General features: G+C 37.0%; 1 long non-coding RNA gene across 2 annotated transcripts; it reads left to right on the top strand.

Moving 5' to 3' along the window:
* Nucleotides 1–75: 75 nt before the first annotated feature.
* Nucleotides 76–20,474, top strand: LOC123628432. 2 transcript variants are annotated; one of them, XR_006731639.1, is made up of 5 exons: nucleotides 76–119; nucleotides 15,526–15,689; nucleotides 16,882–16,944; nucleotides 17,195–17,394; nucleotides 19,837–20,474. It is a non-coding gene; the product is annotated as an uncharacterized LOC123628432 (long non-coding RNA). The 2 variants fall into 2 exon arrangements; XR_006731643.1 differs by lacking the exons at nucleotides 76–119; nucleotides 19,837–20,474 and adding an exon at nucleotides 17,979–18,018 and having other exon boundaries at nucleotides 15,362–15,689.
* The last annotated feature ends 5,643 nt before the right edge of the window (nucleotides 20,475–26,117 follow it).

Raw genomic sequence — 26,117 nt, 5'->3', positions numbered from 1 at the left:
CCGGGCTCCCTCTCCGCGTGCCGGCCCGGGCGTGGAGGGCGGCGGGCCGGAGGGGCGAGGGTGGGCGAGGGGGCGCGCACAGGGGTTGGCGCCGAGGACCGGACTCCCAGACGCGAGGGGTAAGTGTGGGCGCTTGGGGGTGCGCCGGGGGTGCGCGGCGCGGTTCTCGACGCCCGCCAACCCTGCCCCCTCACCTCTCCGGGGCCCCCACCGCGCGCACCCCTCCTCTGGCTGCCTGCGGCTTCCTCTTGTTGTTCGCTGTTTGGCTGGGTTTTTGAGGGGGGGCGGTGGATAGAGAGGGTGACTGTAGAGTGTGTGCCAGCGGAGGAGGAAGTCAGGTGAGAGGCCTCGAAGCACCCCCCTGCCCCAACCTAGCCTACGTGGGGTGTATCGCCCCCCGCTAGGGGCATGTGGGCCAATTTCTTTTCGTCCTCAGTGTTCGGTTGAGATGTTCTTTCCTAGAGGGCCTCCTTCCCTCACAGCCTGGTCTGTCCATCTCCTTCATCCCACCCTCGTCCCTCTTAAACCCCCATCTAGGAGCGCTGCACCCCAACGGAGGAGCACGTGGAGGAAGGAGGGGGCTCCTCCCTTGAAGACCCTCATGCTGTGACCCAGCCCAGTTGTTTCAATATTTATTCTCATGTCAGCAGCTGTACTTCTTTCAGCCCACTGGGAGTGAGATGCCTAATCTGAGGTCCAATTTCCCCCCAAAAAGCGGGGTGCAAAAAGGGAAAGAGATGATGATTTCAATGACAGGGGAGAGAAGAGGCCAGAGAACCTTTCCAAAGGGAGACCGAAACTCCAAACACCTGTACTAGAGCAGGGTGACTGGAGGTTCAGGACCCCAAGCTAAGCAGAAACTGGAACTCGATCAACTTTATTCCTCTCCCCCTGCCATTCCTGCCCCAGCTCTGAGGAAGCTAACAGGTCTTTTGTTTTGTGTCGTGTTGCCTTTGGGAAATTTGCATTGAGTATGACAACGGAAAATCATTACTCTTTACTCAAAGTTAAAGGGATTGCAGAAAGAGAAAACAGTTTTTACTTTTTGTCGTGTGTGTGTGTGTGTGTGTGTGTGTATTTGGCAAGAGTGTAGTTAGGTTCATGGCATGAACTGCAAACCGTCAGGTGTAACAACAAGGACCGTAGAGCTGCCTAGGTGTATTTTTAGAAGCTGCACTTTCTTGAGTTCCTTTCACACCAGGCTTGCTCTCTCATTAAGTCCCCATAAATAATTGTATTTAGGGAGGAGGAAACTATGGAAGCAGGAGGGAGATTGCTAAGATTTCCATCCTGCCAGCACAGAGCTCTGTTTACAGGGAAGTTCCTGGAAAGTAACTGTGGGCTGAGAATTCAGTTTTTCCTAAAAGCTCTGTTAGGTCCTCTTCTGTCAGATGGCTGTGAATAAAGCACGCTGGGAAAATCCTGATATCCGTGCAGTCTTATTTTATCTATTACACAGTGGTTGATTTGACTTTGAAGCCCTGATAACAAACATCAACTGTGCTGTATTTTTGCGTGGTTTTTCTAAATAAAGGAGAATTGCATACATATCCATGCTGCTTTCTGATATGCCCTTTTTTCCTTCTGTCAATGGATGTTGAATTCACTGGAATTTATCCATCTTTTTCAGTTGATCATCATTTTATGCAAACAATTCCAAAGACACAAGAATATAAAGCATTTATGGGTTAGTGTTCTTTCAGGAAACTAACCTTGCTTTTTTTACGACACAAGTGCCTACCTCAACTCTTAGTTCTGTAAAGCAAAGCAAAAAATACAAATACTTGTAATGGGCAAAACAAAGTAAAACACAAATTTTACTTCCAGGATCACTTTCTGTCCCAATAATTTCCAGGAGACATCAAATTCTCCTGCCTTGGTTTACCAAAATGCTGAGTTGCCTAACCAGTACCAGTATCTCCATCTGAGAAAGGCATCAGGTTTGAAATGGAAAAATGCATTCTCAGTCTTTAATTACTGCTTAATAGTAATTTCTTGTAGCAGGCAGCTGATTCTCCAATTCTGAATGCCTGAAATGAAGCTTATCAGAAATTTGATATTTAAAAAAAGGATTATTGTTTCTTCCTTACACACTTATTTACTCATCTGGTTTCCCAAGTTATCAGCTAAGCCCCCAGAATTTAAGGTTCCTTGTGCTCCCCTGAGTTGAACCAAGAGAACATTTTGCCCCCAACCTTTTGAGTTTACTTTTTTTCTCCCAAGTAGTCTTTTACAGAGAGCTCAGGCTCTATTTTAATACAGAATTATGTAATTCTGGGTGCAGTGCATTAAATGACATAGTTTGGTAAGCTCTTATGTGAGCTTTACTCCTAGCACATAGTAGGAATTCATTAAATGTTAAGACATTAATAAAATAGTGTGGTTGGCCACAAATTTAAGAGCACAAAGCTAAGACCATTTTTCAGAAGAAAAGGCATTTTGCCTGAAAGTAAATCAGTTAATTCTTATGGTTTGAGTGTTGGTGTTCCCCCAAAACTCATGTGTTAGAACCTAATATCCAGTGTGATAGTATTAAAAGGTAGGGCCTTTGGGAAGTGACTGAGTCATGAGGGCTCCACCTGCACAAATGGGATTGTGCCTTTATAAAAGAAGCTTGAGCTATCTACCTTGTCCCTTCCACCATGTGAGGACACAGCAACAGGGCACCATCTATGAAGCAGAAAGCAAGCCTTCACCAGACACTGAATCTGCTGGTGCCTTGATCTTGGACTTCCCAGCCTCCAGAACTGTTAGCAATAAATTTATTTTCTTTATAAATTACCGAGTCTAAGATACTTTGTTATAGCATCCAGAATGAACTAAGGCAGTAATACATTTGTGCTACCATATTTTTTAACAAGTCCAAATCTAGCTGAAATGGCTGAAAGACAAATCTGAAACATACCAAATGGTCAATAATAATATAAAAAGCTACACTGATTATTTCCCTAAAAAATAGACAATAAAATATTGCCTACTAAATCACATGAGAAAGATGTAATGGTAGGGGATAAATCAGTATTGGTCTTCAAGGAACTTATTTGCTGGGAAAATGACATTAAAATGTGAAAAGACAACTCAATATATCAGTAAGTGATTTGAATCAAAGAAATACTTGAGAAAATAGATTTTCTTTCTCTTTTTAGACCAGAGGGAGTAGGGATCCTGAAACTCTGAGTTGAAAGATATTGCTAAAGTTATTTTGTCCGGTCAAACCGACCTTTAAGTGCCATTCAGATATCTTGGGTAAGGGCCATTCAAGGCAGACGTCTTGGGTGAAGGGGAACTCACCACTTACCTCCATTAAGTCAGGGATTTTATCTACAGAATGCTTACCACAGAGTAGTTAAATATATATTGTGTGAATGAATGAATAATTTCCAAAGCAGTTCATTCCATCTTTGTACACTTTATTTTTTTTTTTCTTACGTTACACAGACTTGATCTTCCTGAAACTTCCAACCCTTAGCCTTAGTTCTGTCATTTGCAACCAAACATAAATCTGTTGTATCCATCAGGATAGGCTATATTGTGGTGAATAACAGACAATTCCAATTTTTAGTGGCCTAATATAGCAAAAGTTGTTTTTTTGGTTGTGCTAGGAGTTCATTGCAGGTCAGCTGCTCTGTTCCATGTCTCTCATTCTAGATTCCTGGCTAATGGAAGAGTCACCATTTTGAATATTTCATGTTGCTATGGAAAAATAAAGATCACTGTAGAGGGTTTCATGCTAACATTTAAATGTTGTGGCCCAGAAATGATATATGTCCTTTGGGCTCACAACTAGAACTAGTTGTGTAGCTCTAAAGAATCATCACAAGGAGATCAGGTAGTGCAGCCTATCTTGTGCTCAAGGTTAGAGAGCTGACTACTATACTGGTAGTAACCCGTGTCCATATGATACCCTGCCAGCTAAACAATCCCTTCTTGCCACCCTATGCCCCAAGTCTTCCATTTTTTAGGGTAAACCTTGCCAGAGTGGCCACCAGCTTAAATGCCGACACGATATGACTTCTTTCACCATCTTCTCTTTGAATGCAGCTCTACAACACACCACCACCCCCCACAAAGTGTAGCACTCCTTCAATTTTTGAGTACACTCTTTTATATTTGCTAATATTATATAGATTTTATTTTCTCAAGGCTTGTTTTCCTGGCAAGGGCATAATAAACAGGAACTTTAACAACTAATATCTGAAAATAGCATGATTATTACCTAATTTGAAATGTGGTCTTGAGTAGTTACTTCTCTTATTGTAAAGATCAAATGCATTTTATAATCTTGTAACACAAATTTTAAAAATTCATTCATTCATTCATTTATCCTACTTTTTCATTCAATAAATATTCATTGCATACCTAGTAGGTGCCAGGTACTCTATTAAGGACTGAGGATATGGAGATGATTAAGAGTTTTTCTCTTCATGAAACGTATTTTCCAATTGGGCAAACAGACATAAAAAGTCATTACAATGCTAATAGAGGCAGAAAGTATTGTGGGAACACTTAGGAAGAAGCAAATAGCTAGCTGGCAGGATTTAGGAAAGTTCCATAGAAGAACTGACACTAGAACTAAGTGGTGAGGATAAGTGAGACTTCTTTAGGCAGAAAGGGAAGATGGAGGGAGGATATTTTAAGCAGGGAGACCAGCCTGGACAAAGGCACTGAGGATGGCAAAGCTTGTTTACAGAACTCTAAGGAATCCAGTGAGACTGGAACATGGAGTCTTTGTAAAGGCTGACAATTGTGAAGGACCTTGCAGACATTCTCTGGAGTTTGGACGTTATTCTGTTCATCAGGGATTGCAAACTCTGATGTCTACCTTGGGCCAGGCGTGGATTTATGTGACCAAGCAGAGCAAGTAAAGACTATAAGCAGTGGTGAGGACTATGGCAATCTGAAGAATATATTCTCTGTCTAAATGGGATAGTAAATGCCAGTGATATCAAATGTCAGATCTCCAATTTCAAGAGAAAGGCTAAAAATTCAGATTTATATGAAAAATTGAATATTAAATGTGGATGACTTACCCACATTTTAAAGTATGCCTCTAGTCCTTAAGCTGATTTTGGCCTGCAGACATGTTTGTTATAGCTTATGTATGTATATTTCTAGTGAAGGCAAAAATATTTATTAATACCCATCAGAATATGGTAGGTCCCCTCTTATCCATGAAGGATATGTTCTAAGACTCCCAGTGGATGCCCCATATATACTGTTTTTTGCTGTACATATATACCTATGATAAGGTTTAATTTGTAAATTAGGCACAGTAGGATATTAATATCTGATAACTAATAAAATTGAACAATTATACTATAATAAAAGTTATGTGAATGTGGGGTCTCTCTCTCTCTCTTTCAAAATATCTTATTGTACTGCACTCACTTATTTTCAGATCATGGTTGACCTCGGGTAACTAAAACCCTGGAAAGCAAAACTATAGATACAGGACTAATTTATATTTTAGTTCAGTCTACCCATTAGCCAGGTACCAAGCCAGGTGTCTTGAGGATATTTAATTTTTGTTGTTGTTTTAAAAATGGAGTCCACTAATTGCTTATTCTTCTAGCTCCTCTCTTGCTTCGACGCCACTCTTGCTTGCCACTCAACAGTCAGAAGTATGTAACATCCCACACTGTCTTATAAACTTTAAAATGTTGGAAACACTAGGTATCCTCTCATAAGGCATGCGGACCATTTTCATGTAGGTTTGGTCCCATGGGCACATCCATATTCTTAAAGTCATTCAATTCACTGGACCATCAGGTCTTTAAATTCTTAACAACTTGGCTTGACAGTTTGTAAATTTTTATTCAACTTTCTTGACTAAAAGAAAATCAACTTTCTTGACTTTTATTATATAATTTATATACAGTAAAACTCCTCCATTTTATGTGTTACATGAGTTTTGAATATGAAGGGGCAGCATGAGTAAATTATATTTTAAGTAAACTTCAGAGTAAATAATGTACACAAAGCAGCCTTAAAGGTCTAACTGCCTGGATTCTAATCCTGGTTAAGCTAGTTACTGCTTGCATGACCTTGAGCAAGTCTCCTAATTTCCTTCTGCCTCAATTTCCTCATCCATGTGATAGGGATATTAATAGTACCCACCTCTCAGAGTTAGTAGATCACAGTGCTTCGACCAACAATTGTTTCTATTGTTATTGTTAATACTGTTGTCATTATTGTTCTAATAAAAAAGAACTCCTGGGATATAAACAAGAAGAAAAAAATGAATTTACTGGGATGTAAGTGGGGCATAAGTAAGTACTCCTGGATACTAGTGTGCTGGAGGTGCACAAGCCAAAGGATAGTGATGACCTCTATTTCTGGAATATTTATTTTTTTACTTAAAGGTTTTAGAAGAAACTATTTTTCTATTAAAGCAGTTACACATATAATGGAATTGACTGCAACACTGTGCATGAATTTTTAACAAAAACAAGAGTCTATAAAGACCTTTGGCTATTTGAGACTTTGGGGGAAGGGTGGGTACTGCATGTGCTTCCTTCTGCTGCTTTCTCTCCTCTACCACTTTGGTGGAAATGTTTATGAATACCAGACCATTACACTGGTAACATTTACCTTACAATTGTGAAAGTATCTTTTATTTTTATGTACTATGAATACCACCCAAGTGTGGAATCTTTGCTATTAGTACATGTTCAGATTTTAAACCAGAAATATTTTGGTGTAAGGAAGAAAAGTATTAGAGCATGACCTTGGGGAAATCAAGTCACCACAAAGAAAAGAGCTGAACTGAATTCTAGGTCCTGTTCTGCTACTTGCCAGTGGGCTTGTTGTTGTCCATGAGGGCAGAAATCCTTGTTGTTTCACTGGGAATCCCTATGCACCTAGAATAAACAGATGTTGGTGAATGATCTTGGGAAAAACACTTAGTCTTTATAAGTCTCAGTTTCCTTAGGCATAAAACAAAGAGGTTGGATCAGTTGATCTCAAACTTTAGTGTATATAGGAATTAGATGAAGTGCTTGTTAAAAATGCAGATTCCTTGGGTCCATGCCAGAAATTCAGGTTTGATAGAACCAGGAGGATTCAATAATCCACAAGGATTTGGGAGACTTGGATTTTAAGGAGCAGAAATCCAACTCATAAAGGAAAGTTTTATTTTTGATTTGGCTTCACTTTTTGTCCTACTTCTCCTCCCCTTCCAACACATAAACTGGAAAATATAATGTAAGGACCGCTTCAGGCATAATTAGTTCTAGCTGCTCAAATTGTCACTAATCATCTCTTGGTTCTTCCTTCTTCTGTGTTAACTCCTGTTTTAACTTCATTCTTAGTCTGGCTTTCCTCCTGGCTTCCGTAGACACCTTAGCACAAAGAGCATTCTTGTTTCTCAGAATTTCCAGCTCAGGAGCCATGCCTGATTGTGCCTGCATCAGATGGTATCATGTACCCATACCTGCAGTCATCACGATGCTCAGCACCTGTGATTCTCTAACTCTGCAGCCTTGGGTCAAATGCCCACCCTTGGATTTGGGGGTATAGTCACCCTACACAAATCAAGGCTGAGAGTGAGAAAGGGATGGTTATCCAAGATAAATTGCAGGTAATTTTTCCAGAAATAAGGAAAATGGATGCTTGTTAGCCAAAACTATAGATCTCCATCCACTACTGTGCAAGAGATTATAGGACTAAATGTAGAAACAAAAACAAAAATATAAATATTTTAGAGGAAAACATAATGTAACTTGTAGACAAAGATTTCGTTGATAAGCCATAGAAAACAATAACCATAAAAGAAAAAACAGGTAAGTTACAGGTTAAAATTAAAAATTTATGTTTATCTGAAGAAAAACAGAGTGAGGAGCAAAGACTGGAAATCCCTGATTAAACAAACTATCATTACTGCCAGAAGGATTTCCTCTCTTATGCATTTAGTTCAAGCTATTTTGACCTATAAGTGATAGGTGCTGGCTCTGTAAGCTTAAGCAAAGCAGGGATTTTCAGCCTGAACAACATAGATAAACCCCATCTCTACAAAAAATAAGAAAATTAGCTTGATGTGGTGGTGTGTTCCTGTGGTCCCAGCTATTTGGGAGGCTGAGCCAGGAGGATTGCTTGAGCCCAAGAGTTGGAGGCCTGCAGTGAGCTATGACAATTCCACTACTCCAGCCCAGGCAACAGATCAAGACCCTGTCTCAGAAAAAAAAGGAAGGGAGGGGGATTTTCTTGTAATCCAAAGTCAGGGATGCAAAGGGACCTCAGGAATAGGAGAAGTATTTAACCACCATTGGGAAGCAAGTCAAGCCTTTTTCTCCATAACTTATCTTTTTCTTCCTCATAGTAGTCCAGCTCTCCCCCTGTTCTCAGTTCACACAGAAAATCATGGTTTCCAGTTGTTTTTGAGCCATGGATGTTCCAGTCAAGCTATGCAGAGAAAGGACCATCTTTCTATCTTTCACAATTCTCAGGGAAGAGTCTCATTGGCCCACTTGGGTCCAGTAACCACCCTTAGTCCAATAAACTGTGACCAGAGGCAGGATAATATTTAAAGAAACATAGCAGTTTCTTTCATCCATGGGAATGTAGGGTGAAAAGAAATTGCATCCCAGATGATGCCCACTCTACATTTCCTCCTCATTAGACATGAGATGGATTGGAGTTCATGAAAATTTTGTACTTGGGCACAGTTTTTAGTGGCTACATTTTTTGATGTGTTTATATACTATCTCTAATTATCTAATATCAGCATCTCTTCTCTGAATTCTACATGTCAACTAATGTATATTAAGTGCTATAAACAGAAATGTTCATTTTACAAATGGGTACATTTATTTGTAAATTATTAGCCAAGATCTATTCAAATGCAGACATGCTTTGTTCTAGTCTGGATATACAATAAAATTAATTTAAATAACTTTAATCAACTTCAAAAACAGCAAATTCCAAGACAATTAGGTTAACTTTAAGAACTCATATTTATTGAGTTAGCAGATGGTAAATTAAAAAACAATGAAGCTAATTTTTAAAATCATTCATTGAATTAAAAAAACAGACTTATTTAACAAAACTGTTTTTAAGCTGGTTTTTCATCCCTATATTCATATTTTAAGATTCCAATTTAGGGAACTTCTGGAAAGACACCAAGTGAGTTGTAGTGTGTGAACACTTTTCCAAATACTACTTCTTAAAAAGCTTTAGAACCATCTGAAAAAAATTTAACAATAAAAATATAAGAAACAAGCATATTCTACTTATTGGAAGTAATGAATGGTCTGCTTCTTCAAATCCAGATTGCTCTCTAACATGCTCCTGTGGTCTTCTATGTTGCTGATCCTGACATACCTTGGGAATTTCCTATGCTAGCAAAATGAAAGTTGCTCCTGGCTAGAACTTTATTTCTGCAGTGTAATGGTCAAAGCTTCCTCCTCTGATACCTTCTTGAGCCTTATGTACCAGTGACTTGAAATAGGTTAGCACCACAAAATATGTTTTTCTTTGGTCTTTTGTTTTATCCTTTGCTTTCTGGTTGTAAGTGCTAGAAGCTGACTCTGTGAGCTTATGGGAAAAGGGATATTTTGTGGAAGCACACCAAAAGCAGAGGGCCCTTCCTCTTGGATTTCTACTTAGTTGTGTCTCCTTGCAGTTTCTGGAGGTGGAGCAGTTAACATTCCCCAATACATGAAGTTTACCAGAAACTGGTTTTTTTTTCCATATGAGAGTTCAATCACTTCTACTTCCTGAGATTTTTATAGATGAAGTAGGAGATAACACCATTGATATATTAAGATACATCATTTGCATTGTACCAGCTATTACTAGTTTTAACATGATGGCATATTTATAACTAGAACCACTGATGTAGAAATTAAGTTCTGGCTGAGCGTGGTGGCACACACCTGTAATCCTAGCACTTTGGGAGGCAGAAGTGGGAGGATCAGGGTAATAGTGAGACCCTGTCTCTACAAAAAATAGGAAAATTAGCCAGGTGTTGTAGTGCACACCTGTAGTCCCAGAGTACTGGGGAGGTTGCGGCAGGAGGATTGCTTGAACCCAGGAGTTTGAGGTTGCAGTGAGCTCTGATGACACCACCACACTCTAGCCCAGGCAACAGAGTGAGACCCTTTCTCAAAAAAAAAATGAAAAAAAAAGTGAAGTTCTTCTGTTAAAAAATTTGGAATTGATTTGTTTGAATGGCTGGTTACTCAATTAGTGTTATACACTGTTCTTTACCATGGGCAGTTGCAAACTGTGATGTAATTTATTTATGGTCCTAGAAACTCCTTGTCTAAGACTTAATCTTACCTTACATTGTATTACATTACTTGATCAGTAATATTTATTGGTTTTGATAGACCAATTTATCAGTTGTAATTTGAGTTAAAAACAGAAATATAAAAACACATTTATTATTAAGATTAACGTAGCAAAAATTATCTTCTGTTGTCCATTTGAAACTAGTCCCATCCCCTACTCCCTTTGAAATAATTATTTTTATAATAACCTTTTGATAATATGAGTCTTCTCAGGAATGTAATTTTAACAAATGATAGGACAGACTATATTGTTTTTAATTAAATAAGAATGGTTAAAAATAAAATGGATCATGGCTAATGAAAAAATACAATAGGTGAAATTTCTGTTTTGCAAAAATATAAATCAGAGATACAGTGGAAAAACTTCATAACTAGTCTAAACATCTAAAGAAATGAATAGGAGTTAAATGGGTAAGAGGAAATTAAATAGAGAAATTGTAAAGTAATGTAGAATGTAAGCTCCTTAAGGGCAATAAACATCTTATTGCAACCCTACTCCTAATGGAGGGCTTAACATATATACTACAGTATTAAATAAACATTTCTTGAATTTATAAATAAAATAATAAGTGTTATTCTAAAAAATAAAGCAGATGGATCAGAAGTAAAAATCAAAGTTATAACAGAAGAAAACTTTCCATATATAAAAACTACATTGTAAAGTAGTAGTAAAGTTTCTTTTGAGCAAAAATAAAGGAACAGATATAAATGCCAGCCATAGATTAGTAAACTTTTAAATTTCTAGGACAAAGAAAATGTTTTCATGTATATATGAAGGAAAAAATATGTGCTTTTATAGATTGCTGTCATATTTCTTATGTAGAACAAGAACTTTTTAAAGAACACAGGTAGATTTCTCCATAATTTTTAAGAGAAACAAGTTTGAAGTATACCAGAAACTCTGGTTGTTTCCATATGAGAGTTCAATAACTTCTCCTACTTGCTGAAGTTTTATAGATAGAATTGCAGATAACAACACTGATACATTAAGATAAATCATTTGCATTGTACCAGCCATTATTAGTTTTCATATGATGGCACATTTAGACCTATAGCTATTGATGTAGAAATAAAGTTGTTTCATAAAATGTTTTATGCCTACCCAATTATTGGCTTATGTGTAAAAGAAACAGAATAACAAAATCTTTCAGGTATTAGAAAATATAACAACCAAGAGGCTTTTCTGTGAAAATTGCAGAGATATACATCCAGATCACTTAAAGGTGAGGCAGCATAAAAGCTCAAGCATAAGAAATTTCAGTAAAAAAGATAAGTGCTAAGCATTGAAGATAAAAATAATAAATGAATACAGTATAGTGAAATCAAAGTGAATTAAGAATCAATGCTGATAGCTAAATACTTTTTTACTAAAGGAGCAGTATTTTCAATAAAATTTCTAAAAAGGAAGTTTTTACATTTTTAAATAAATTATCTGTACCTAATCATAATATGGAAAGAGGAGATGAAGGAAACAAAAGTATTTGAAGATAAAGGTTTGTTGCTTTATTTTAAAATCATTAGATAAGTATGCATTTCAGAATAGTTGTGGACAATTTAATATAGGCACTAGTTGAATTGGAAACAGGATATGTATTTTCTAAATAATTGTCAAAGATAAAAAGTAAACAAAACAGTCCATGCAAAAGACAAAATGGAAAGGAAACGATGAGAAGAAGAAAGTATAAAATAAGTCCAATTAAGCTTAAAAATTATGACAAGTATAAATGGCTTAAATTCTCCAGTTCAAATGGAAAGATCCTCATATTAAATTAAAATGAAAGTCTAATGATTTGGTGGTGCTTAAGAGTCATACTTAAAGAAAAATGACACAGAAATACATTTTCATGGCAAAGATTTTTCCAGCCTAACATGTTCACATCCAAATCAGACATACCAATGTGAATGTCAAACCAGGCAGAATTTTTTGTTAAAAACAGTAAACATAACAAAAGGGACTGTTTTATAAGCAGTAGTGTAATGCTACTGGAGGAATAATAGTACTCAAAGATTATGTATTGAATAACTTTAAATGAAAAATAATTTGTATATTCTGTTTTTTGATATAGAACTCACCACAGCAAAACCATGTGTATCCAAGCAGTACAAAAGCTTACAAAATTAGAAACTATACAAATGAATTACTTATTGTTAGTAGGTTAAATACCTCAAAAAGTAAATTATTAATTTAATAGGTTGTTTTTAAAAATACTAGATAAAATGTAATAATTCTTCCTGATAAAGTGGTAAAAATAGAAAAAATAAGATATTTCTTCAATATGATAATAAATATTTTATACTTATTATCAACATTAAAAATGTCAAATACTAAAAATATACGTATTTCAAAACAGGGTGGGATGAAAGGTGCTATAATGGTTTTGCCTTAATAATGTTATTTAATAGTATTTTAAAAACTCGGATTAATGTAATAAAATATACTAAAAAAAGAGGAGCTATGAAGAATGGACAAGAGCCACACATGGTGGTACATACCTGCTGTAATCACAGCTACCTGAGAGGCTGAGACGGGAGGATTGCTTAAGCCCAAGAGTTTGAGGTAGCAGTGAGCTATGATCATGCTCCTACACTCCAGCCTGGGCGAGAGTGAGACTCTGTCTCAAAAAAAAAAATAGCAAGAATGAAAAAAAGAAAAGAACACATTATCATTATGCACTGGAAAAATATTTTTATAGTTTGAAAACCCAAAAGAGTCAATGAAAACATAAATAAACATAATAATTTGGTAAAATATTAGAAGACACATAAACATTAACATAAATCAACAGTATTTCTGAATATCAGCAACCATTAACTCAAACATAAACTTTTAAAAGATTCATTTTACAAGAGCAACAAAATATATAAAGCTATATGATAGATTTTAACCAGAAAAATGACCTATCTAAACACACCTTTTTGAGAGCTATAAAAATCTTGATCAAAAGACTGCTTTCAAATTTACAATATAACATTTTTACATTGTTAATTCTTTTCAAAGTGTAAGTTTAATGGCAATCTAATAACAATCTCTCTTTTGTTTTTTATATTTTGAGGTAGTCATGAGGGGAACTTGATTTTAACATAAATCTGAAAGAAAAAATAGGCCAGAATAGCAAAATTCAGTTTTGAGAAAGAAGAGTTATGAGAAGAGACTAGTCTTGTCAAATATCAAAATATATTATAAAGTTACAGTAATTAAAACCACATGAAACTGGCACCAAAATAGATAGATTAATGAGGCAAAATATGTGGTCAAAATATGTTATATATAAAATGAAATATTTGATAATGGCAGTAGCACAAATCAATGAAGAGGAAAATGTTTTGCAATACAGGGACTGAGTAACAGTTTGGGGAAAAAAATTAACTTTTACACTCATTATATACATAATAAATAAAACTTAAATCATAGGAAGTCTAAAGGGATTTTATTTTATTGTAACAAATTGCACAGTGAACAATAAAATAGATTTGATTATATTAAAACAACAATATAACAAGCAAACAGTAGCCTACGTGCAATTATTTGAACTTACTAACAGAGAGAGTTAATATGATTATTTCACAGATACTCATACAAACTCATAATAACACCCAACCCACATATGAAATAATAATAGAATCACATTTAACCAATACATGAAATGAGAATAGAATCACATTTCACAAAAGATGAAATACAACACATTTGCAAACATATGAAAACATCTAGCCTTAATAATAATCAAATGAATATACACTAAAACAAAAATAAATTATATTTAGGTTTAATCAATTATTTTAAATTAACGTCAAGGACTTACACTCCCAGCTATTACATTTAGATCAATACACCCTCCAAAGACAAGTAGAAAACCTGGATAGCTGGGTGTGGTGGTGCTTGCCCATAGTCCTAGCTACTCAGGAGGCTGAAGCAGGAGGATCACTTGAGCCCAGGAGTTGAAGGCTGTAGTGCATGATGACTATGCCTGTGACTAGCCACTGCACTTCAGTCTGGGCAACATAGTGAGCCCCTGTTTTTATTTTGAACAAAAAGGAAAGAAAAGGTGGATAAAACCTAGCAAAGATTTGTTTAAAGGCATTGGAGAGCTCCACGGTGGAGCGGGCCTGAGAGCAGGAAATTCAAGAGAAATCTCACCTAACCACCTGTCAGAAGCTAAAGTAAAATATCACCTCATGAAGATATGATCTTCCATAGGCTCAAGTTACCTTCACAGTTTTTTGTATGCAATGTCTAGCATTCAATATACTTACCAGGCATACCAGAAAACAAAATGACTGAAAACAGAGCTACAGGAGATTCAGATATAGGAGTAACAGACTTTAAAATATGTATGATTGATAAGTTAAAAAATTAGATGAGAAGATAGAAAATTTCAGCAGGTAACTATGATAAACAATCAAATAGAAAGTCCAGAACTGAGAAATAAGCTGATGGAAATTAAAGCTTAATAGATGGATAGCAGAGCAGATTAGAAACAGTTGAAGAACATATTTATGAATTGAAAGTCAAAGCAATAGAAAATATAATGTAAATACCTAATGAACTCAGAAAGTGTGCTTTGAAAAATGGTTTCTTCTTACATCACTGGTAATATATAAATCTATATAACACTTTTTGGAAATACTTTGGCAACATGAATAAATTATTTGAACAAAAAATATTTATATTTTTTGATGCAGTAATCTTATCTCTGGGACTATGACATAAGAAAGTAATTTTTTAGGGCAGGTGCGGTGGCTCACACCTAAATCCTAGCATTCTGGGAGGCTGAGGCAGGAGGATTGCTTGAGGTCAGGAGTTCAAGACCAGCCTCAGCAAGAGCAAGATCCCGTCTCTACTAAAATAGAAATTAGCTGGGCAACTAAAAATAGAAAAAGTAATTTTTAAAACATACATTGCCTCATTTATAAAAATATTGACTACAGACTTATTTATGATAATAATAAGTATCTGCAGACAATGTTTTAAGTGATTTCTTTCAATTAATGTAGTTAATCCTTACAACAATCCAAGGAGGTAGTTACTATTACTATCCTCCTTCTACAGATGAGAAAACTGAAACATTGAAAGGTCAAGTAACTTGCTCAACATTATATAGCAAGGATTTTAACCAGGCTGTCTGGTTCTACATGCACTTTAACCTGCTTTAGGCTTTTGGAAGCAACCTAAATAACTAACACTAGAGACTTACTAAATAAGTACAGTATATCTGGTATCTGTAATATTTTGCAGGTATTAAAAATGAACATTCTGAACACTTCAGCAACATGGGAAATACTTCTGTTATAATGTGAAGAGAAAAAAATCAAAATCATAGAACTATAGTGAATGGAAAAATATGCATATACATACAATTGAAAGCAAATATCCCAAAAGACTAACAGCAATTATGTGAGGTTAGTAGCATAATAGTTTTTTTCTTATTTTCTCAAATTTTTGTAATGTGTGTTTCTTATGTTGAAAAATATATTATCTATATATAAAAAGCAGTAGGGTATATTGAATAAGAACATGGGCTCAGAAGCTAGACTGCCTAAGTCACCCCTTATTAGGTGTGTGACCTTGGGCGAGTTACTGACCTTTTGTTTCTGTAAGTTTCCAAGTTTACCCTATAAAATGAGGATAGGTATAGTAACAATCTAATAAGGTGAGTGTGAGTATTAAATATGCGTTAAAATGTTATTTTGAACAGTATTTGGTCCTTGGAAAATATGCAACCACAAGCTATTCTATGTTATTGTTATTTCACAACCAAACCTCATTGTTTTAGAGCCCCTAGGTAACCAGGCAAAATGACAGTTCTCTCCAGCTGATCCCCAGATTGGCACACACATTAGCAATGAATTTCATTTCTCTGTGTGGATCTTATTTAGCCCTTACAATGAATTCCCCAATACAGAGGTTTCTAGGAATCTACCTGTTATTGGTTGAAGGGTTGCTTCTGAATTCTTTCCCAGAAGCAGTGACAAAATTAAAATAACTGATGTGTTTTTTTACTTTCAAGAAGCTCAGGGCTCCCTGTTTCTGTCAAATGTCTGAACATACTATATGAGTGATTGAAACTGCCCATTGAAGCCAATATTACATTAACATCTTCAGCACTGATTAGATAAAATGTTTATTTACTTTACCAATTCCACCTGTCTCTAGATGCACGACTTTTTATCTAACAGACTGAATAACGATAGAAAGCTATTTAAGAAATAGAACATTTGCTATGAAGGGATTTTTCTGAATTAAAGCCCTCTCTTCCCAGGAGCCTGAAAGTGTGGTTTAAAACTTTTTTCCACATGGCAGATTCAAAAAATTTGGAAGCTTTTGGTTGAATTTCCTCATTACTTGAAACAGTTTCATTAAAATTGTAAAAGAAATATATATTTTTAAGAAATATGTTAAGATACCAAGATGTATGGTTAGCCATCTTAATGACTAATAAAATGATAAGAACTTTTTAATAATCTCTGCCAATTAAACTGAAAAGTTTTCACCAGGTAGGAAACTGCAGTACCTATAAGAGGAAAAAATACAAACTGACATTTCTTACATTTGTAAGAACAATCACCTTTGATGTGTCTGTTTGTTTTTCAGGATGTTGCAGGCCTCTGTTCTTGTAGGAGTTTAGCTGCAGAACCCTCGTGCGAATCCTCCTAGGTGAGTGCGCCATTTCACGACTGCTGTCAAGTCCATCTGACATTCACTGGCAAAGTCTTTTGGTTAAATGCCCTAATAATTCTCCGCTCTATCATATAGTAAATGTTTAACACATTATTTAGTGTATGAGTTTTCCATTTTTGGTAAAGTTGTTATTCCTTTCAGCCTTATCCCTGAAGGCATTTCTGGGTTTATCCCCCACCCCATTCCAGGATTTACCCCAAACTTTCTACATTCTCTTTTCTAACAGGCATGTTACATTATGACACAATACTGCTCCTTAAGGCAGATTTACCATCTAAGTCTCAAGCTAGTGTTTCACAACCAGTGAGAAATGGTCACCAGAAGAACTAGAAGAGTATGGCAATAGTGGCATTCCTTTTCCCTCTTGAAAAAGCAGATTAAAGGATTCAACCAGCAAGTGGTAAATCAATGAAAAGCAGTAACAAGGTGAGAAACAATGTTACTGAAAGGTGATCTCAAAATTATTTCTATATATGAATTACTTTCTTATGTAGGTAGCTACTGGACCGTTTCTTATTGTCATAGCATAATTTGATGCAATTTCATGTACTCTTGTTGGCACATGAGGTTAAATGGAATTGGATGTGGTCCCCTCTAACATGCCTTCAGTGTCTAAAATTAGCAAGTTTCTTAACAGTTCTGGGCTTCAGTACATCCACTTGAAAATTGGAATAATAGTATTTATCCATGATTTATCTATTAGGTTATGAGGGAAAAAATGTCATAACATAAGACAACTGTCATCCAGCAAGTACTAAATTAATGCTAGTCCTCCCCATCCCTATTTATGGAGACAGAAAGAAAAGAGTTAACAGACAACTCCACTTTTATTTTCAAATATTTAGGTTATTAAGTATGAAATGTCCGATTTCCTTAAGTACTCAGTTTAACAGTTGAAATCTCTGACATTTCACTCTGACACTTCTTATTTTATGTTTATTGCAAAGCTACATCCTCATTCTTTCAAAAGCATGGCTTGGCTTGTGATTATCTTTCAAATTTTTTTTTAGAGCAATTTTTGTGAAACCATGGATAAGTCAAAAACTCATGTTATTTTTAAATATGAGTTCTGTCGTGGAACCAACGCAGCACAGACAGCTCAAAATATCAACAAAGTGTTTGGGATGGATGTGGCTAATGAACACACAGTATGTCGATGGTATGAGAAGTTCCGTTCTGGTGATTTTAATCTTGAAAATGAGGCATATGTGTGACCTGAGACCAAGGTGGATAATGATGAGCTGAAAGCTGTAATGGAAATGAATCCATCTCAACCTATGTGGGAATTAGCAGCAAGGTTTCATGTTCCTATGCCAATAATATTGGACCATTTGAAACAAATCAGCAAGGTAAAGAAGCTGGATAGATGGGTACCGCATGAATTAAATGAGCCTCAGAAGAGAAATCATCTTGAAGCTTGCCTTTCTTTACTGTCACAACAGAAAGGCAAACCATTTTTATACCGTATTGTTACATGTGATGAAAAATGGATTCTTTTTGACTATCGCAAGTGTTCAGCACAATGGTTGGATAAAGATGAAGTGCTGAAACACAGTGCAAAACCAAATATTCATCAAAAAAAGCTAATGGGGTCTGTTTGGTGGTCCAGCACTGGTATTATCCACTACAGCTTCATGAAACCTGGTCAGTCAATTACAGCAGATGTCTACTACAACCAATTGGATGAAATGATCAGACTGCTTTTGATTAAGCAGCAGAGATTGGTCAATAGGGACAGGCCAATCCTCTTTCAAGACATTGCTTGACCACATGTCTCACAAACAACGCTGCTCAAACTATAGCAGCTGGACTTGGAAACTCTGTCATCCACCGTATTCACCAGACTTTGCACTAACTGACTACCATTTCTTCCAGGCTTTGGACCACTTCTTACAAGGAAAAATAATCAATTCTCAACAAGCTGTGGAAAACACCTTTGAGATTTCATCGCTACTCACTCTTCAGGCTTCTTCTCCAGTGACATAAGCAAGCTACAGTTAAGATGGCAAAATTGTGTCAGTAGTTTAGGTGCATACTTTGATTGTACTGCTTCTTGTTTGAGATATAATAAACTAAACTTTTGATTTATTTCATTGAGTATGAAATAAACATTTCATTAAATATGAAATAATGACCTAATATATTCTTTGTTGACTATCTTATGCATAAAACTCAGAAAACAGGTGAAATTGTCATCTCTTCATCTTTCATTCCTTCATTTCTCAGTACTTTATACAGATTCTACTATAAATTAAGATCTAGGTGCTGTAGGGGAGACAAAATGAATTGATCCTATTTTCAAGAAGATTGGTGCCTAGAAAGGGAGGTTATTTAAAAAAAAAATAGACAAAATAAAGTACTGTCATAATTTATAAGTGGGAAAAATTATTTTAACTGGGGTTACCAGGAAAGGTTTCAGGGAGGAGGTAGTGTTCGATTGGGCTTTAAAGAAAGGGTACAATTTGGACAGCAAGGAGAGAGGAAGTACAATGAGCCAGGACTGAAGTCCAGTTGACCCCTAACAACACAGGTTTGAACTGCGCAAGTCCACTTACAGCAGATGGAAAATACAGTGTTCTTGGATGCAAATCCCGCATATAGAGACGACCAACTTTTTGTATATGTGGGCTTCGCAGGGCTAACTGAGGGACTTGAGTATACCTGGATTTTGGTATACTGTGAGGGTCCTGGAACCAATTCCCCATGGTTACCAAAGGAAGGGATGATTGTAGTGTGACTGGGTGGAAAAACATTGTCCTGGGTGGAAGATGGGTTGGCATTACCTTGGATGAACCCCTTCCCCTCCCTGACCTTCAGTTTCTTCACTTGTGAGAGGTTAGAATAATCCCTGCCCTCTCTGTCTTTCAGGGCCCCAGAGAGGATCAAATGGGAGCTTGCATGTGGAAGTCCTTTGGAAACCATGAAGCACTCTAAATGAAAAAGATGTGTTTTCTTCCTTTTCTCCCTTACACCTTAAACTTCATGGTGGCACTTGACAGAGCCAGACACTGTGGTATTTAAAAAATGCATGATGAAATAATAAATCATTGAGTGAATAAATAAATGAAACAAAACAAAGGCCTGGAGTAGGAAGACATACAATATGAACAGGGAACAAGGGGTTCTCTTTGGAAGCATGAACTAGAACTGGGTGTTAGCAATGTGAATGTGGCTAGTTGGAATGGGTGCCCTAGGCCAGTGGTTTTCACTATGTGGTTTGTGGACCAGGAGAGCCACCTGGGAACTTGTTAGAAATGCAAAAGCCTGGGCCCCACCCAGAGCTACTAATCTGAAACCCAGGGTGGAGCCCAGCAATCTGTGTTTTTAACAATCTCTCTAGGTCATTCTGATGCATAGTAAACTTTTGAGAACAATGACTTTGTGTTAAGGTGAGTTTGGAAACTTTTCTTCTGTAAATTATGTGCTAATGAAGGTTTTCAACTGTGGATGGACATAATGACAAGGTCTGAGGTTGCACCTAAAAATATTTATGACTCCAGCTTAGAAAGGACAATTAAAAATACTGGAAAACACACTGTATTTGCCAAGCTCCAGAGTTGAAGATTTCGGTTTCTTCTAATTCCAGATAGCCACAAACTCCCCTAAGAGGCAAAGCAGAACAGGCATTGCTCCCAGGCACCAGGGAAACCCACTTTGTCTGTAGAGCCCAGGGAGAATTAGAGTGTTTATGTGAAAAAATGAGAGCAAACTGTCAAATAATGGCCCCAATCTTTCTGCAGAGAGTAAGAAGGCCTCTTAATTCTGACCAGTTGTGGGGAAACATTAAATGGAACCTTCCAAACTGATTTAAGTGTGGGCAGCTCTTCCTAAAACTAAGCAAACTACATGGCTGCAGACACAGCTGTGTCTTTAGGGCTGGTGGATACAGGTCTGTCACAGGGGAGGAACATTGCATGAAGGAGAAAGGAAAAGCCTCAAGGGAAATATTTATCTTAAGGGAAAGGTAAAAGGAAGAGTCCAGACACAGAGGCAGGGTGGGTCAGTTAGGAAGGAGGTAGGAGAGGGCTCAGGATGTGAGCTGTTCAGGTTGCTGGGATGACCATTCATCCTGGTGTGCCCAGGACTAAGGAGTATCCTGAGATACAGGATTTTCAGGACCATCCCTGTCAAACCAGGACAATTGTTAACGCTAAGAGTACACTCACTGCCCTGTGTTCAATACCTGGCAGAAGGCATGATAAAAGTAGAAAAATCACTGCTGTCAACCTTGCTTCTCAAAATATTGTACACAAACTGGCAGCATAGGCTTCACCTGGGAGCTTGTTAGAAATGCAGGTCTTCAGGCCTAGCCTAGATTTGCTGAATCAGAATTTGCACATTAGCAAGAGACCTGAGTGATTTGTATACATGTTTGAGTTTGAGAATGACTAGCTTAGAAGATCCTATGAGCCCTGAGTGTTATCCTCTGATAAAATTATGTAAGATAGATGGAGAGCAGAGAGACTTTCTTCTTGGCTGCAATATGGCTAATACCCAGATCAACCTTCCCTGGGAAGGAGCAGAAGCACTGGGGAAGAATACACACTAGGTACGGAGAACACCCCAGGCAGAGAGGGAGAAGGATGGATGACACAGATTAGCCAAGAGGAGGTCTCCTGAACTATTAATAGTAGTAGTTGTTGAAGGGAATGTGAGGAAAGCCAGAAATCCAACAATTGTGTGGTGAGAATAAAGCGAGATAAATATTTTTGTGTTACTGGTACGGTGACCCTATTTTTACCACTTCTAGGCTGATGGGTGCTGGGAAATGGGTTATGCTTAGAAATGTAGAGCCACAAGCAGCAAACTTAGAGAGGAATAAAAAATGATCACCTACTAAAAGTATTCAACTTTAGGTCTTGGCCTCCTTAACTTTCATATCATTCAAATACAGTATGCAAAGAAACTTTAGTTTTCCTTCTTTTACTCTACCAGGTCTGATCTTCATTGGCTCCAGTGCTGCAGTTTAGCAAGGATAATTTACACTTAATTAATAGTGTTTCATTCTCCTCTAGCTTGACCATAATTCTTTCACTTTAAACATTCAAACCAATGGTTCTTAAATATTTACGTAAACACCCATCAGAGTCACCTGGAGGACTTGTTAAAACACAGATTACTGGGTCCACCCCCAGGGTTTCTGATTCAGTAAATCTAGGGTGGAACCCTAGCATTTACATTTCTAATGAGTTCCCAGGTGATGCTGATATTGTTGGTCCACAGACCACGTTTCGAGAACCTCTGAATCAAACTATTTGAGTTTCTCATCCAAAAGAGATGATTTAAAAAGTCTTTTAGAATGATGCTTGTCAAGTTGATTTTTCTAATCATGGACCAAATACATAGTCCTATTATGCATGACCAGTATTCAGCTTGTGCCACCAGCAACTCACCATGCCAGTTCAACACACCTGAACTGGTCTATATCCTGTTCAACAAGAACAGTCCACTGATCACAAACTAGGATGTCATGGCAATGTCAATTTACAATAAAAATTTCTAAACATCACCTCTCACCTGTATTTATCTCATCTCAGACCAGTAACAGTTTTTGTACTGGCACTGGCCCTTGGACCATATTGGGAGTAACATTGTTGTAGATGACCCAGTATTTTTGGGAAAATGTGCAGTCTTTCTCTGATTCTCTACCTCCTCCCTCTTCTTTCTCATTCCCAATATAGCATCTGGGTACATGAGGGGGTCTTATTGTATTCTGTGGCACCCTTGGATCATATGCTGCCCTCTGGATAACCAATGGTGTCTACTATAGAGAGGCTGAATATAAACTAGCCACTGAAATGTAAACTAGATTCCATACGATCTTTTGGGATGATGTGTGCTGGCCCTTACTACTGCCGCCATAGTTCTGAACATTTCCCCGGGTGTCAAAGCCCCCGGACCTCTCTGCCAGCCTTCCAGCACTCTCAGTGGGAAGGTGAGGAACCTGAGGGTTCCTGCTTACCACCCAGAGGCCGTGATGAGACAAGAATGTGTTCTAAGTCCTATATATCTACCCACCTTTTACTGCCACTTCTGTACCTCCTGAGCTACATGGGATATGATGCTGAGCCAAAGGGCCAGTTTTCTAGAAGCAGTGGAGTGCTGGAGGCAGTTGTCAGGAATTTTGTGAGCCAGTAAACATAGCCATTATTGAATTTAATGATATGCACTTACATTCAGACAAATCATATTAAAAACAAAAAGTCAAAAATCATCACTTCCTATTTCTTGTTCTACACTTCACTACTATGTTTATTGTATGTGTATGGTGGAAATACTATATCATGGTGTCCTGCCACACAGCTCTTCCCAACTCTGCATTCAGTGATGTCACTTTGGTAGCTTGAAATCAGCCACAGTAGGAATATTTACATCATAGAAGTTGGCAAACATTACAAATCAGGACTCCACCCTCCCTTACCTCCACCCCTCCACCCCCACCCTAAAGCACTTGTTAAACATTTACTGGCATCTGGGAAAGTGAGCCACTAACTTAGTTGCCTCTAGGCACCCTATACCTATCTAGATGTTAGAAGTTGCTTCTCCCCTGAGGCTTAGTCCCAAAAGGGTGTGAGTGGAGGAGGGGGTGAAAACTAGAAACCTAAGATCATCTTATCTATTTGCCCTACTTCAGTCTCTCTGCCTTCCCTAACATCTCTGGGGAGCAGAGGAGCAAACTTCTGGCTTTTTATTTCCTCCCCAGCTTATCCTTATACATTAAGGATAAACATTTATGGCCTAATATCTCCTTTCTGGTTTTCTTCCCCCAAATCTATAAGCATAGTCTAATTATGACAAACATTAAACAATCTTGAATTGGGGGACCAAATATATAATAAATTCTTTTCAAAACTGTCAAGGTCATGAAAGACAAGGAGAGACCAAGAAACAATCATAACCTGGAGAAGACGGATGCACTAAGTTCAGTATGGTATCATAAATTGGACTGAAAAGATAAAGGACATTAGTAGAAAAACTGGGGTCATCAGAATAGAATCTGAGTATTGTACTAATGTTAATTCTTAATTTTGATCATTGTATCATGGTTATATAAGATATAAAATTTAGGCAAAGCTGGGTGAAAGGCATACAGGAACTTTGTGCTATCTTTGCAACTTTTCTGTAAATATAAAATTATTTCAAAATAAAACTAATAAAGGAAAAAATTTACAGCCTAGGTAACAGGTGGAATGGATATCTTCTCTATTCTATAGAAAAAAACATGATCCACATCACCTGCTTTGTGACATGATAAATGGGGGAAAGATAAGGATGGTAGAAACATTATTTCTCTTAATAAACCTTGACTTTCAAGCCTTTTATTAATGTTTTGGCAGAATAAATCATTCTATTTAGGATATTGTAGGCTGAGCATTAACTTCTTCTTTCCTTTTTTTTTCTCACAGTCTTGCTTTGGCAATTCTAATCCCCCTACCCTGAAGGTAGATGTCTCCAGACAATGAAAGAGGTCATAAACAAAGTAGATTAATATAAATTAAAAGTATTACCTTTCTTTCATGTCTATCTGAAAATGGGCCAGTATTCATATAGCTACATCTCTTTCTAAATGAAAGAATAGTCAGGGAGAAAATACTTAAATGAGGAGGAGTAAAGCTACTGTAAGACAATGCTTCTTAAACTCTGATTTATTTTGCATCTCTTGGGGATCTTGTTTAAAAGCAGATTCAGATTCAGCTGGTTTGGAATGGGGCCCAATATTCTGATTTTTTAACAAGTTCCCAGATGGTGTCATGCTGCTGATCTCTGAGTAGCAAGAGTCTAGGGTCCTTTCTGAAGCATCTTCTCTCCCCTCTGTACATTCAGCAAAAGGAAAGTGCTTACTGGTCAGAGACTTAAAAGACCTAGGAAATACACAGTACTTCTACAAGACCAGAAACAAAATAAACAAATTAAACAAAGAAGAAACACATTAATCATAATGTCACATTATTGCACACACTGAGATGGAGTGAATTATTAACTAGTTATGCATTTATGCATTCCCTGGATATAACGGAAGCTAATTTGTTTTTTTTTTTTTTTTGAGACAGATTCATGCTCTGTTGCCCTGGCTAGAGTGCCATGGCATCAGCCTAGCTCACAGCAACCTCAGGCTTCTGGGCCCAAGTGATCCTCCTGCCTCAGCCTCCCAAGTAGCTGGGACTACAGGCATGCGTCACCACGCCTGGCTAATTTTCCATTTTTAGTAGAGACGGGGTCTCACTCTTACTCAGACTGTTCTCGAACTCCTGACCTCAAGTGATCCTCCTGCCTTGGGCTCCCAAAGTGCTAGGATTATAGGCATGAGCCACCACACCCAACCTTGAAGCTGCTTTTGAAGTTTAATTTTAAGTTCCCAGTAAGAGTCATTGTGTCTAGTAATATCCCTTTACTTAAGAGGAAAAGTTCATTTTCTACTAAGAAGGAACTAAAGCTCCCAGCATTACTGAGTTGCACAGTGACAATTTACATGAGTATGTTTCATGTAAAAAGTTTCCTTCCTCCAAAAGTTTCTAATGATTATGGTTCCTGGAAAATAATATTTCACTTTTCAATGCGTACTCAATCTACAAAACAAACACAAACAAAAAAATCTTCCAAAAGTTTAAGTTAGCCCATGATGAGCTGAAATTAAAAAAAAAAAAAAAAAAAACTATGGTACAGCCAAACAATGAAATAATAGAAAAAAAAAAAAAGAAAAAAAAAAAGTTTAAGTTAGAAAAACAGACAATTTGCTTATATCATAGAGACAACCCATGCCAATCAAAAAACATACATTTTAAAATTTGGAAAATTATGATGAGAGAATACAGCATTTTGCATGTATTTGTGTGTGTTTTTACTCCACACTATTAGGAGCTTCCAAGGTGTAACATGCATTTACAGTGTCACTGTCTTAGCATTTAAACAGTGAGGCATTTTTCTAGAATGCAAGCCCTTGCCCGATAGTCCTGTGACCACTCTAGAAATCTTAGACTCTACATGATTTAGAAATATACCAGGGGAGACTTGACTTTGCTAATCCCTTATCAGTTCTTTTAGCCTGTATTTCTTTAAGATGCAACTTTGCTTGTCTTACCAAATATATATATTGTCCAATTTGCAGAAAATATAAATAATATTACAAATAGTAAAATGAGATTATGTGT

The sequence above is a fragment of the Lemur catta genome, chromosome 1, assembly GCF_020740605.2.
Source record: "Lemur catta isolate mLemCat1 chromosome 1, mLemCat1.pri, whole genome shotgun sequence".
Lineage (NCBI taxonomy): Eukaryota > Metazoa > Chordata > Mammalia > Primates > Lemuridae > Lemur > Lemur catta.
The sequence above is the reverse complement of the archived record's forward strand: the minus strand, read 5'-3'. Positions and strand labels throughout refer to the sequence as shown.